Source organism: Bison bison, unplaced genomic scaffold (genome assembly GCF_000754665.1).
Source record: "Bison bison bison isolate TAMUID 2011002044 unplaced genomic scaffold, Bison_UMD1.0 scf7180017864491, whole genome shotgun sequence".
Lineage (NCBI taxonomy): Eukaryota > Metazoa > Chordata > Mammalia > Artiodactyla > Bovidae > Bison > Bison bison.
The window spans coordinates 2,212,298-2,227,665 of record NW_011495050.1 but is presented as its reverse complement, the minus strand read 5'-3'; the positions used below and the strand labels follow the sequence as shown (position 1 = coordinate 2,227,665).

The 15,368-nt window shown below is 39.0% G+C and overlaps 1 long non-coding RNA gene across 1 annotated transcript in view; it reads left to right on the top strand.

Moving 5' to 3' along the window:
* Positions 1 to 4,874: 4,874 nt before the first annotated feature.
* LOC105005426 overlaps positions 4,875 to 15,368 on the top strand; it is a 21,903-nt gene continuing 11,409 nt past the window's right edge. Inside the window, exons 1-3 of the long non-coding RNA XR_827319.1 lie at positions 4,875 to 4,912; positions 7,086 to 7,128; positions 9,456 to 9,554. This is a non-coding gene — a long non-coding RNA (uncharacterized LOC105005426). The remainder of the gene's footprint in view (positions 4,913 to 7,085; positions 7,129 to 9,455; positions 9,555 to 15,368) is intronic.

Sequence of the window (15,368 nt, the reverse complement as noted above, 5' to 3'; positions counted from 1 at the left end):
TCTGTTGTCCCCTTCTCCTCCTGCCCCCAATCCCTCCCAGCATCAGAGTCTTTTCCAATGAGTCAACTCTTTGCATGAGGTGGCCAAAGTACTGGAGTTTTAGCTTCAGCATCATTCCCTCCAAAGAAATCCCAGGGCTGATCTCTTTCAGAATGGACTGGTTGGATCTCCTTGCAGTCCAAGGGACTCTCAAGAGTCTTCCCCAACACCACAGTCCAAAAGCATCAATTCGTCGGTGCTCAGCCTTCCTCACAGTCCAACTTTCACATCCATACATGACCACAGGAAAAACCACAGCCTTGACTAGACGGACCTTCGCTGACAAAGTAATGTCTCTGCTTTTGAATATGCTATCTAAGCTTAAACTTAAACTAAACTTGAAGCTGGTACAAATTTTGATTTTTTTTATTAAAACCTATCTCATATTATGCCTCATTTTATTCAAGTACCATCTTCCTCAACCAGATTGTACACTGTTGAAAATAAGATCCATTCTAAGCTGCTTAGTGTTCATGAAAGCTTCCAGAAAATTGCTAGGTCACAGAGACTGTTAACTAAATACTTGACTGATATGGGAAGGTGCAGGTGTTTACTGAATATTTCAAGTGTTAGAGAAATAATGGGAGTATACTAGCAAGAGTCCTGTAACTGTAGTGGAAAAATATGGATTTGAACCCTGACTTTGCTACTTTGAACCTGTGTGGCATTCTGTCCAAAAGTCTGATTTGCAGTTTCCCAGTGTGTACCATGGAGGCAATAACCGTACCCACACATTTGATCCGGGAGGACAGAATAGCGTGATGTGGAAATGCTTCGTAAAGTGTGAAGCATTACTCATACGTGAAATAGTATTATGTCTCTTCTTACCTAACACATAAATATGAATTCCTATATTCATCATATAGGTTCTTTGGGGGTTTTGTTTGTTTCTATATAAGAATAATCCAAATAATGTCTGTATATAAGACCTTTTCTATTTATCATGTTTCTAAATGATTAGTTGTTAAAGAAAAGTGAATAAAGTCAAATATGTTACACTCTTCATACATTCCACTAATAAAGGGAAACTAAATAGATAAAATGCTTCAGCATCTGAAATTATGGGCTAGGATCCTGGTTCTACAGCCTCACAGCTGGGTGATCTTGTGTAAATCATTTACCATTGCATGGTCCAGTTTTTCTATCTTTAAAAGGGCATCTGGGACTTTCCTCGTGGTCCAAGGCTAAGACTCCATGCTCCCAAGGCAGAGGGCCAGAGTTTGATTCCTGGTCAGGGAACTAGATTCAACATACTGCAACTAAGACTCAGTGCAGCCAAATAAATAAATAAATATTAAAAAAATAAAAGAGCATCTTATCTGGATGATCTTTAAGACCCTAATTATTTCTAAATTTTATTCATTGTATCAATATAATTGGCTATTTACTATTCAAATAACCTATTATGTCTGCAAATGTTTCAGCTATTTTAATAGCTGCCTGCTTCCCAAACTTTTGAAAGTTCTATGGAAAAAGAAATAAGCATTTTATATTTTTTCACTTTCCCATCTCACCCTGTTTCCCATCCAATAGATTCCTCATCATTTTTCAAGAACTTTCAATCCCATGCTGACTTCTCTATCCTGTCTCAAAGGAGGAGAATTTAATAACTCCCTCCACTGTGTTTCACTGCAATATAGCAATGTATTCACATCTACAATTCCAGATTGAGAGCGCAATTGAAGAAATTTTTCGTTTAAAACATTCTGATTTAAAAAATTTCCAGGCCACAGGGTTTAACTCCCAGAAGAGGTTTTTGCAAATATTTGCTGCATAGATAAATGCATGGTTGAGTACAACTTCACCCCTTCTGACCACAGTCTCCTGAACACAGAAGCTCTCTCCATACTGAGTTTGAAAACAGATGGTTAGATGTCTACACAGATTAGTCAAGGTAAATCCTTTCCCAGGAGTTTTACAGACAATAAAAAGCAACCAGATGCCACTATAATGTGCTGTCACATCTAACTTTCCCTTCTTTCCTCTTGAAATGACTGGTCTGGAGTGCTACACTATAAACAGGAAATCTGTCTGCTTCTGTTTCTCTGGGAAGTCACATGCATAACACAGAGAGAGTTAAAAACCTGACTTAACAGATTTCCTGTTACATTCCTGATTCCACAGGAAAGCCAAGGGATTTTCTTGTTCAGAAGTCACAAAAGCCAGGGAATCCACGAATTAGTAATATGATGAAGATCTATTTCCACTTGTAACATGGAGTAGAGATTAGAACTACCATTTCCAGCTGCATCCTCAGTACTTATCATGTAGAAAATTCACGTTGATTTTAGATTTTGGAATTGTTGATGTGACTATGAAAACATTTGCGAGGAAAGGACACAGGGAATAGTCAGAAAAGCACAGAAGAATAAACTCCTTTCAGTTTTCCATGTATTTGGGAACTGTACTTATAGCTCATTGAATCTAGAATTCCTGCCAGTTTCAACAGAGATCCATTCAGTCTTCCTGCTGATTTGTATCTGTTTTGCTGAGTCATCTGGGAGCTGTGTGAGGGCTCTTTTAGCCAGCACATTCTACAGCCAGCAAATGTCTAAACTGAAGCATCTTTGCCTCCTTTGGGTCAAAACCCTCCGGTCATCAATAGGTCAGCAGTGAGAAATGGAGTGAAGGTATTTGAAATAACTCCCAGGTAAGCACTGAAAAAACATACAAGTGAACAAAAAGGAACACACACCTATTTTTAGAGAGTACAAAGAAGTAGAAAAAAGCAATATCACCAAACATTCAATTGAGCCTATCACTATTTTCAGTATTTACTCAGAAACTAAAAGTATGATTCATACTTAAACAATAGAAATACTAAATTATTTTCCCCACTCAGTTTTCTTGATCCCAATGAATATAGTAAAATAATTATAGAAAAACTCTTTGTACACAGCAATCATTAACAACAACAATATGTTAGACACCACATTCTACAAGGAAATCACAATCTAATCTAAATTCAAGTGGCAGAGTCATTCATTCAACAAACATTACTTCTGAAGAAAGATGAATGATCGAAGGTCCAGCCTTCAGGTAACAACTCAGTGAGCAAGAGCCAGGTGAGAAGGGGAGAAGGGATACCTGTTGAGGGAGGTCAATTAAGAAAAATAAATAAAATGTTCATGAGTTTTATGTTGTTTGAATGAATGCTCGCTCGGTCATGTCTGACTCTTTGCGACCCCATGGACTGTAGCCCACCAGGCTCCTCCATCCATGGAATTTCCTAGGCAAGCATACAGGAGTGGGTTGCCATTTCCTTCTCCAGGGGATCTTCCCGACCCAAGGATAGAACCCAGATCTCCTGCATTGAGGGCAGACTCTTTACCATATGAGCCACCAGGGAATCCCTATGTTGTTTGAGGATAGGTCTAAAGAAGGTAGTTGACATGATCTTCTTATGCATGAATGTTGAGTGGTCCTCTGCTCTTCCATTCTCCTTCATTAAGAATTAAACCTGAAGGGCAAAGAAGATGCCTTAGCAGTTGTATCATTCTATTTCTTTAGCCTGGGCATTCACAACACAAATCAACATTTCCCCTAGGGCTGCTCGGTGATGACTGCTGTATAGCCCAGCAGGGCCCAATGTGCAGGGGGACTGCCTGCCTTGTGGTCACAGACAGGATGCCCAGGGTTTTACCCTGCTTTTTCATCACAGTCTCATCACCAACCACAACCAAGCAGATCTGCCAAGAACAGGGCTGTTCAAGGGAGATCTTCCTGTGCTAAAAGAAGACATCAAGTAGTTCCCATCTGGGGGGTAAAGCAGAAACACTTACAACTCTTGGTAGCAGGCTTTTCTGTTTTTACCAAGTTATCTTGGTCAGGGAAGCCCCTTTAATATGAAAGCCAAATTCTACTTTTTATTCTTTAAGTAGTCTACATCATTAGTAAAAGATACTAACTGAAAGAGCCTGAAGAAGGCCGAACCAACATCAATATATATTTTTAATTAAAAAAAAATTAATTAAAATGTAGGCCTGCAACCTCACCTTAAGTACATTAATAGGCTAGGTCCTGGAAACGAAAACATATCCTATTTAAAGAACAATGCAAAGTAAGCTCTTTTAGCTGGTCCTTCCAGTGTTCTTAAAATATTATTTTCTTTTATGTCTGTTGCCAAGCATCAACTGGAGCAAAGGAAAAATTTCGTGCTATTCATGCCTTAGAGTTTAAAGCAGCATGCAAATAGCTTGACAGAACTTAGCACTCTGTGAGGACCAGGTCTTGAGTGGTTTAGCTCAGATGATTTGGTCTCTATTGCCCAACAAATCAAAGTACTTCCTCCAGTGATGCTATATCAACATTGTTAAAAGATAAACTGAGGCATATTAAAATTTTTATGAGTTCGAGCAAAAATAGATTCTAACTGGGTAGCAACAAACTGAAAGTGGTTAGGAGCCTTCCACCAACAGGAGCTTAAAGAGACCTGGAAGCAAAGCAAGAAAGTACTCAATTGCTGTAGCTTAAGCGTTTGCCTTCTTGAGAGAAGCCCAGTTGTCTCTTTGTTATGGGTTGTCCTCTGGTTCCAGTTTCTTAATCTTGAGGTGTTTACAGGCTTAGCTTTTGGTTTACTTACATGGGCTGCCAAGGCATTAGAACCACCCCAGTTAGTTAACTTAACAACCTTCACAGAATGAAAAAGTGAAAGTGTTAGTTGCTCAGTCGAGTCTGACTCTTCGGGACCCCATGGACTGTAGCTTCCCAGGCTCCTCTGTCCATAGGATTCTCCAGGAAGAATACTGAAGTGGGTTGCTGTTCCTTTCTCCAGAGGATCTTCCCAATCCAGGGGTCGAACCCAGGTTTCCTGCATTGCAAGCAGGCTCTTCACTGTCTGAGCCACCAGGAGAGAAAAAAAATTTTTAATGAAGTAAGTGCTTTTTAATAGTTCTCTGAGGAAAAGTTCTGAAAATTTGTATTACTTCTCCTAAGTTACATAAAGAATAATTTCAGTAGACAATTACTCCCTTTTCTATTTTACTCTATGCAACAAAAATAAGTTCAATAATATTTTTTGAACTTCTACTATGAACTTGGCACTATTCTTAGAGCATTGATTACAGAGCCCTCTTTTATTCTTACATAACCTAACCCCAATCTTAACTCTAATCCCAACTCTAACCCTAAAAAATTCCTCCTTTACAATAGGGCCACTGAGGCACAGAGTGATTGAGACCTTGTTCAAGGTCGTGCAACTAGGTCAGTTAGCTTCCTCAAAGTCAGTGCCCACAACCACAATGCATACAGCCACTTAACCAGGTTTCTCTCATTTTCCCATCAGATAAGATGATTAAATTGCATTTTTAAGCCAATTTTAGCTAAGCTGAGCTATAAGAATTTAAAATTACTTAAGCTGAACTATTAAAAACATTTGCTTTTTAAAAGTGTGTATTATTTGACACTTTTTGCTTCTAGGAACTTAGTTTGAGAAAATTTGCAAAGATTTGCCAGTGAGGAAGATCAAGGAAAGACTAGATTTTTAAAACACTTGACTGCATTTGTGTAACAGAATATTATACAACAATTTAAAATAATAGGTATAGGTCTATAGTTACTGATATGGAAAGTTGGCCTCATCATATTTCTGAGTAAAGAAAGATTACAACATAGCAAAGTTTTATCCCATTTTTGGAAATAATATGCATATGTACTAGCTGTAAATGTGTACATACAGTGATTATATTAGTAAATATTTATTAATTGTTTATTATCATGCACTAAATTATATGTTTTATAGGTAATAATGCACACAAATCTCAAAACAACCCTAGGGGATAGGTATTGTTTTTGTTCCCATTTTCTAGATGAGAGAAAAGTGAAATATTGAATAACTTGCCAAGAATATGAAGAAGGTATGAGTGTTCACAGAAAATGTTAGCTATTTTATTTCTGAATGATGAAATTATGGGAGGGGGGTGTAAGCACAGTTTTCTGTGTTTTAATTTTCCCCAAGTCATTATTAATTATTGATTTTAAAATATTTCTATTTTGAGGGAAAAAACTTGTTGTCTAATTTGATTACTCTTCCAATTTGATTACTCTTACAGATATCATAGGAAAGTTATTAATACCAGATGATCTCTGGTAAACAGAGAGCTGGTCACAATAACCCATTTCCTCTATTGGGTCTCACACTATGGCCTCGCTGAATCATGGCCATGACATAAAAACCACTCTTCAGGCAGCCTGGTTTGGAGGAGAATGGATACATGTATATGTATGGTTGAGTCCCTTTGCTGTCTACCTGAAACTATTATAGTATTGTTAATCAGTTATACCCCAATACAAAGTAAACAGTTTATTAAAAAAAATAAAAATAAAAAGACTTCATGGGTAGGTCAAAGGAGATGTCTAATAAGTTTACCTTGAGACTTTGTATTTTACAGCAGTTCTTCAACTTGTGATCAGTTTGGAAGTTGCTCTTTCCACCCCACGGGGAGGCATAGCAAAGTCACTGACCCCTGCAGTCAGATGAAGTGTTGAAATGAGGAGACCATCCCAGCAAGGAAACAACTGTTGGCCCATATCCCTCAATATGTTTTTGGAGGCTTGGGGAACCTCTTTCAGTTCTGTACAGTTAAGAACAGAGATAGTAAAGCTACTTGGTGAAGACTCAGTACTAGAACTCTGAGTGATTACAGATTGAGAATTTTCCATGTGTAAAAATATCATTCTAGGGCAATAAAGCCTAATACTGAGCTTGAAACAGATTTGGGCACCAGCAACAGCTACCAGGTTGGATATAGACTGCACCATCACACAGACCACACACTCAGCTGAGAGCCTCAAGGAGTCTTCTTAAAGAAAATAGAAAATAAATGATAAAACCAAACTATTGAGCAATTTTGGTTTCTTATATTTTCCACATTAATGATTTTTAAAACTTTACAGTGGACAAAACCCAGGTAGAGTTCTCTCTATACAGTTGAGATTCACTCACAAAGTGAGTGTGTTTGGGATTTTCTTTTTAAATATAAAACAGCAAGTTAAAGGATCCCGTGATATTTGTGTAAGTAGATAATTCACTATATGTTTCCATATAGGTAATGTCAACAGAAGTCCTGATTATCCAATTGGACTGACTAGGTAAGCAGCAAATATTAGAGAATGATGCCTGAACAAAGCTTATGCCTGTTTAACTTTATTACAGATCACAACAGCACATTTTCAGGAGAGATTATTTTGGTAGCCAACCAGGAGCTGAGATAGCACTTTGCCTCAAAATAAAAATGTGCAACAGTAGCACATTTCAATCAGTTCAGTAACAGCTACATACCATCAGCCTATATCTTTATAGAATTATTACAGTATTTCAAGAGTTTCCCCATCTGCTCCTTGTTTGGAGTCATTTATTGTAAAGTTATTTTCTTCTTGACTTTTCTACCCCTTTTGTGAGCCAGCTTTTACAAATAGCTATAAATCAGGGGAATTGACCTCAGTAACGAAAAATTATTCTGAACAATACATAATATCATGGCAGATGACCAAATTACTGTGCAAATGCCAGAAGGAAGTTATTTGGTTCTAAATGTGAACGACAAGGATGTTTAGTTCACAATGTCCAATCAAGACATGTTATTCTAGGGTCCCAAGAGAATACTCCTTGAATATGGCTAAGGTCACAAGAACTAATGATCTTATCACCACTGGATCAGTTCCCAGTTGACAGAATACAGAGTGGCTTTTTACATTTTCCTAGTTTGTGTAGGTAAAAGATCATGAGTGAGGCAGATATGTTCCAAGTTAGACCACAATTTCTTCTATGTACCTCTTGCGCTAGATTTACTCCCCAGGAAATAGACTCAGTTAAGAACAAGAAACCATGTTTGGATACTTAACAGTATTCGCAGAAAGATTTCTTATGTTACTATTTTTAAGCCATTTCACCAATATGGTACCAAGATGTAAGGATGAGAGACAGAAAGGCTCTTCCTTCATCACGTCCCTCACCTGTGTTAACCTCCTTCCATTTCCTCATTTTCTTTGATTCGTTGCTACTCAACATGCAGTCTAGGGACCAGAAGAATGAGCATGTCCTGGGAACTTTGAGAAATGCAGGATCTTAGGCCCCAACCAGATCTACTGAATCCGAACTTGCATTTAATTAGACCTTCCCAGGTGAGTTCTGTGCACACAAAAGTATATAGGACATCCTCCTAAAGATACACTTTGGGCTACTGACAGGGGAGCTCAGGACATTAATCCCTTTTGATACTTTTATTTCTACTTTTCCTCTATCATCCAAGAAATTAGCAATCTAAAATCAATCCTCTTCCCTCAAGCCAAAAATAACACAAATACATAACAACCAACATTTGTTTAAGCCTCTACAATCTACAAAATCCTTTCATAACCAATACCCACTTGATGCTTGCTTCATCCTTGAGAGAGAGGCAAGAGTTACAATTTTCATTTTACAGAGTTTAAACAGTCTTATGGACTCTGTGGGAGAGGGAGAGGGTGGGAAGATTTGGGAGAATGGCATTGAAACATGTAAAATATCATGTATGAAACGAGATGCCAGTCCAGGGTCAATGCACGATACTGGATGCTTGGGGCTAGTGCACTGGGACGACCCAGAGGGATGGTATGGGGAGGGAGGAGGGAGCAGGGTTCAGGATGGGGAGCACATGTATACCTGTGATGGATTCATTTTGATATTTGGCAAAACTAATACAATTACGTAAAGTTTAAAAATAAAATAAAATTTAAAAAAAAGAAAAAAAAGAAAATCCTCATTTTACAGAGTTTAGGAACTTATGATGGTTTGATGTTCAGCAACACTCTCCAAGTCACAAACAACTGGTTTTCTGACTTCAAATTAGTGCTTCTTTTGCTAGTATACCATGATGAATGGACAGAAAACTAAAGCAGAAGGGCACAGGAGTAGACCAAATCTAGAACTTAAAGTATGTATGGGAGTCACTGGAGTAACCTGGGGGTTAATTGATCACATAATTTGTAGCCACCTAGAGAAGATTTCACCCCCCCCCCCCATGATGGGGACAGTTAAACAAATCTTTTAGACTTTCTTAACGATATTCAACCTCTTCCTGATTAGAAGCTAAACATAATCACAAACAAGGGGAGACAGGAAAACAAGCTGTGCTTGTGTTAAGAGCTTTCCCTGTGAGCAATTCTCACCACGCACATCAGCAGGAACTGGGTGGGAGGCAAGCTGTCAATTCCTCTAGGAATTTTCAGCGCACAGTCCATGTCAGTTTCACATCAGTCAGTCAGATACCATTTCACATCGGTCAGTCAAATACCATGTTTTCTGAAGATATTTCCTTCCAGGCTAACATCATCTTTGATTTATCAATAGTTCTGCCTTTATCCAAATTTTTCCAAACATATATTACCTTTCCAAAACAGGAAGCTTGCAGCTTCACTTTATGGAATTTCTCCATTAGGAAAAGACAAGTCCATTTGTCCAGGAAGAGTTTCTCTGCGAAAGCCACTGCCAGGCCTCGCCACCAGCCTTCACATACTGAAGACACATGTCCTGCCAGGTAAGAGCTGCACACTGTTCCCAAGGAAAGGTCAAATGCTTTCTTGGAAGCCGTAACCTTTTTGCCTAAGTGTTCTGTTTCAAACTGCATGTACATCTTGGGCAGATGACCCATGAAAGGACAAAAGGATTAGAACATCTTTGAAATAACAAACTTCATCACCAAATATCTTCACATTCTCCCCTACCCCGAGTTTCAGGGTGAAAGGTGAATTTGGCAGATTTCAGCAGTTGTCTAATAAGTTTGAGAATCAGACTGTCTTGATACAATTTTCAAAATGTTTTCTTCAATATTTGAAGAAAGGGTCAGTACACAAAAGGAATGGTCAAGATTCCAATCGTATCTTAAGCAACCGTTCTGTAAGGAGGTGATGCACTGAAAGCACGGAAGCACGGCCAATGAAATTTCCAGATACAGTCCTACAGAACTCCCTGGGGGTTAAAGCTGGAAGAACGCCCTATACTTGAGATGGAGAAAACAATCCTGCTTCCAGTCCAGCAGAACTAGAAATAGATAATTCTTCCAATTATAACGTAAACATATACCCAGATAAATATGGGAGAGAGAGCATGTCCATTAAATTAAAGTGAGATCTGTTTTAGGAACACAATTAAAAATTGGCTACAACCATGATTACCTAAAAATACCGCTAAAATGAATCATCTTTAGTACTTTTGCTCTTTACATTTCAGCAATTTGATCTGTACATTTCTGAAATACATTGTTATTGGGACTTCTATGTATTTATTTTTCTCCCTCAGCCATCAAATTTTAATGCATCGTATGGCAGAAACCAACAAAATATTGTAAACTAATTATTCTCCAATTAAAATAATTTTTTTAAAAAATGGAAGCTAAGAGAACAAGAGGCAGCTTGGGTAAAAATTCTAAAGCATGGAGACTTTTCAAACAATCATGCAGCAAACAAAATATACTGATTTTTACTGGTAAACTTACTATGCATGCTGCACATATCCTCCGCCCCAATCTTTTGTTTCTTCTATTTGGCATTCTGTTTTCCCTCCTCTTTCCAAGTCCTGTGTCTTCCCCAGGTCTCTGCCTTAATGTTACCCAGTTGAGAGACCTTCCTGGACTGCCTTATAGAAAGTCAATGCCCCTTTGTTATTCTTCATCACAATATACCCTATATTTATCTTATGGCATTTGTCTTTATCTATATATTTTATTTACTGGTTTATTGCCCACCTCCCTCAGCAGAGTGCAGAATCTTGAGAACAGTAATCTTATCAGCCTTTATCATCCTTGAATATATAGTTTCCAGTCCAGAACAGAGTTGGTGCTCAAGAAATATATGTTGAATGAATAACTAAATACTTTGCTTTTTCTAATCTGTTTACTCCTACTATTGAGGCTTTAAAGATTTTCTAGCTCCATTCTCTTTATCAAAAGAAAAGCAATGCCAAAGAATGCTCAAACTACCACACAGTTGCAGTCTTCTCACAGGCTAGTAAAGTAATGCTCAAAATTCTCCAAGCCAGGCTTCAATAGTACGTGAACCGTGAACTTCCAGATGTTCAAACTGGATTTAGAAAAGGAAGAGAAATTCAGTTCAGTTCAGTCACTCAGTCCTGTCCAACTCTTTGCTACCCCATGAACTGCAGCACACCAGGCCTCCCTGTCCATCACCAACTCCTGGAGTCCACTTAAAACCATGTCCATTGAGTCAGTAATGCCATCCAATCATCTCATCCTCTGTCGTCCCCTTCTCCTTCTGCCTTCAATCTTTCACAGATCAGGTTCTTTTCAAATGAGTCACCTCTTCACAGCAGGCCAAAGTATTGGAGTTTCAGCTTCAGCATCAGACCTACCAATGAACACCCAGGACTGATCTCCTTTAGGATGGACTGGTTGGATCTCCTTGTAGTCCAAGGGATGCTCAAGAGTCTTCTCCAACACCACAGTTCAAAACCATCAATGCTTCAAGCTCAGCTTTCTTTATAGTCCAATTCTCACATCCATGCATGACCACTGGAAAAACCATAGCCTTGACTAGATGGAGCTTTGTTGGCAAAGTAACGACTCTGCTTTTTAATATGCAGTCTAGGTTGGTCATAACTTTTCTTCCAAGGAGTAAGCGTCTTTTAATTTCATGGCTGCAATCACCATCTGCAGTGATTTTGGAACCCCAGAAAAAGAGTCTGACATTGTTTCAACTGTTTCCCCATCTATTTCCCATGAAGTGGTGGGACCAGATGCCATGATCTTTGTTTTCTGAATGTTGAGCTTTTAGTCAACTTTTTCACTCTCCACTTTCACGTTCATCAAGAGGCTTTTGAGTTCCTCTTCACTTTCTGCCATAAGGGTGGTGTCATCTGCATATCTGAGGTTATTGATATTGCTCCCGGCAATCTTGATTCCAGCTTGTGTGTCTTCCAGTCCAGCGTTTCTCATGATGTACTCTGCATATAAGTTAAATAAAGCAGGGTGACAATATACAGCCTTGACGTACTCCTTTTCCTATTTGGAACCAGTCTGTTGTTCCATGTCCAGTTCTAACTGTTGCTTCCTGACCTGCATACAGGTTTCTCAAGAGGCAGGTCAGGTGGTCTGGTATTCCATCTCTTTCAGAATTTTCTACAGTTTATTGTGATCCACACAGTCAAAGGCTTTGGCATAGTCAATAAAGCAGAATGATGTTTTTCTGGAACTCGCTTTGCTTTTTAAATGATCCAACAGATGTTGGCAATTTGATCTCTGGTTCCTCTGCCTTTTCTAAAGCCAGCTTGAACATGTGGAAGTTCATGGTTCACATATTGCTGAAGCCTGGCTTGGAGAATTTTGAGCATTACTTTACTAGCGTGTGAGATGAGTGCATCTGTGTGGTAGTGTGAGCATTCTTTGGCACTGCCTTTCTTTGGGATTGGAATGAAAAGTGACATTTTCCAGTCCTGTGGCCACTGGTGAGTTTTCCAAATTTGCTGGCATATTGAGTGCAGCACTTTCACAGCATCATCTTTCAGGATTTGAAATAGCTCAAGTGGAATGCCATCACCTCCATTAGCTTTGTTCATAGTGATGCTTCCTAAGGCCCACTTGACTTCACATTCCAGGATGTCTGGCTCTAGGTCAGTGATCACACCATCGTGATTATCTGGGTCATGAAGATCTTTTTTGTACAATTCTTCTGTGTATTGTTGCCACCTCTTCTTAATATCTTCTGCTTCTGTTAGGTCCATACCATTTCTGTCCTTTATTGAGAAACCAGAGATCAAATTGCCAACATCTGGATCATCGAAAAAGCAAAAGAGTTCCAGAAAAACGTCTATTTATGCTTTATTGACTATGCCAAAGCCTTGACTATGTGGATCACAGTAAACTGTGGAAAATTCTGAAAGAGATGGGACTACCAGACCACCTGACCTGCCTCTTGAGAAACCTCTATGCAGGTCAGGAAGCAACAGTTAGAACGGACGTGGAACAACAGACTGGTTCCAAATAGGAAAAGGAGTACGTCAAGGCTGTATATTGTCACTCTGCTTATTTAACTTCTATGCAGAGTACATCATGAGAAATGCTGGGCTGGATGTAGCACAAGCTGGAATCAAGATTGCCAGGAGAAATATCAATAACCTCAGACATGCAGATGACACCACCCTTATGGCAGAAATCGAAGAACTAAAGAGCCTGTTGATGAAAGTGAAAGAGGAAAGTGAAAAAGTTGGCTTACACAGTCATCAAGACAGTATGGTACTGGCACAAAGACAGAAATATAGATCAATGGAACAAAATAGAAAGCCCAGAGATAAATCCACGCACCTATGGACACCTTACTTTGACAAAGAGGCAAGACTATACAATGGAGAAAAGACAATCTCTTTAACAAGTGGTGCTGAGAAAACTGGTCAACCACTTGTAAAAGAATGAAACTAGAATACTTTCTAACACCATACACAAAAATACACTCAAAATGGATTAAATATCTAAATGTAAGACCAGAAACTATACAACTCCTAGAGGAGAACATAGGCAAAACACTCTCCAACATAAATCACAGTGGGGTCCTCTATGACCCACTGCCCAGAATATTGGAAATAAAAGCAAAAATAAACAAATGGGACCTAATTAAAATTAAAAGCTTCTGCACAGCAAAGAACGGAGAAGGCAATGGCACCCCACTCCAGTACTCTTGCCTCACAAATCCCATGGACGGAGGAGCCTGGTAGGCTACAGTCCATGGGGTCGCTAGGATTCGGACATGACTGAGCGACTTCCCTTTCACTTTTAATTTTCATGCATGGAGAAGGAAATGGCAATCCACTCCAGTGTTCTTGCCTGGAGAATCCCAGAGACGGGGGAGCCTGGCGGGCTGCCATCTCTGGGGTCGCACAGAGTCAGACACGACTGAAGCGTCTTAGCAGCAGCAGTAGCAACACAACGAAGGAAACTATAAGCAAGGTGAAAAGAAAACCTTCAGAATGGGAGAAAATAATAGTAATGAAACAACTGACAAAAAACTAATCTCAAAAATATACAAGCAACTCCTGCAGCTCAATTCCAGAAAAATAAATGACCCAATCAAAAAATGGGCCAAAGAACTAAACAGACATTTCTCCAAAGAAGACATACAGATGGCTAACAAACAAATGAAAAGATACTCAACATCACTCATTATCAGAGAAATGCAAATCAAAACCACAGTGAGGTACCATTTCACACCAGTCAGAATGGCTGCTATCCAAAAGTCTACAAGCAATAAAGTAGACTTTATTGCTACAGTAAAAAATACTGGAGAGGGTGTGGAGAAAAGGGAACCCTCTTACACTGTTGGTGGGAATGCAAACTAGTACAGCCACTATGGAGAACAGTGTGGAGATTCCTTAAAAAACTGGAAATAGAACTGCCATATGACCCAGCAATCCCACTGCTGGGCATACAAACCGAGGAAATCAGAATTGAAAGAGACATGTGTACCCCAATGTTCATCGCAGCACTGTTTATAATAGCCTGGACATGGAAGCAACCTAGATGTCCATCAGCAGATGAATGGATAAGAAAGCTGTGGTACATATACACAATGGAGTATTACTCAGCCATTAAAAAGAATACATTTGAATCAGTTCTAATGAGGTGGATGAAACTGGAGCCTATTATACAGAGTGAAGTAATCCAGAAAGAAAAACATCAATACAGTATACTAATGCATATATATGGAATTTAGAAAGATGATAACGATAACCATGTAGGCAAGACACCAAAAGAGACACAGATGTATAGAACAGTCTTTTGGACTCTGTGGGAGAGGGAGAGGGTGGGATGATTTGGGAGAATGGCATTGAAACATGTATAATATCGTATATGAAACTAATCACCAGTCCAGGTTCGATGCATGATACAGGATGCTTGGGGCTAGTGCACTGGGTTGACCCAGAGGATTGGTACGGGGAGGGAGGTGGGAGGGGGGTTCAGGATGGGTAACACGTGTACACCTGTGGCGGATTCATGTTGATGTATGGCAAAACCAGTACAACATTGTAAAGTAATTAGCCCCCAATTAAAATAAATATTTTTTTAAAAAAAAAAAGGGTACACCAAGAAAAAAAAAAGTTGGCTTAAAGCTCAACATTCAGAAAACTAAGATCATGGCATCTGGTCCCATCACTTCATGGCAAATAGATGGGGAAACAGTGGAAACAATGGCAGACTTTATTTTGGGGGGCTCCAAAATTACTGTAGATGGTGACTGCAGCCATGAAATTAAGAGATGCTTGCTCCTTGGAAGAAAAGTTATGACCAACCTAGATAGCATATTAAAAAGCAGACATATTACTTTGCCAACAAAGGTTCATCTAGTCA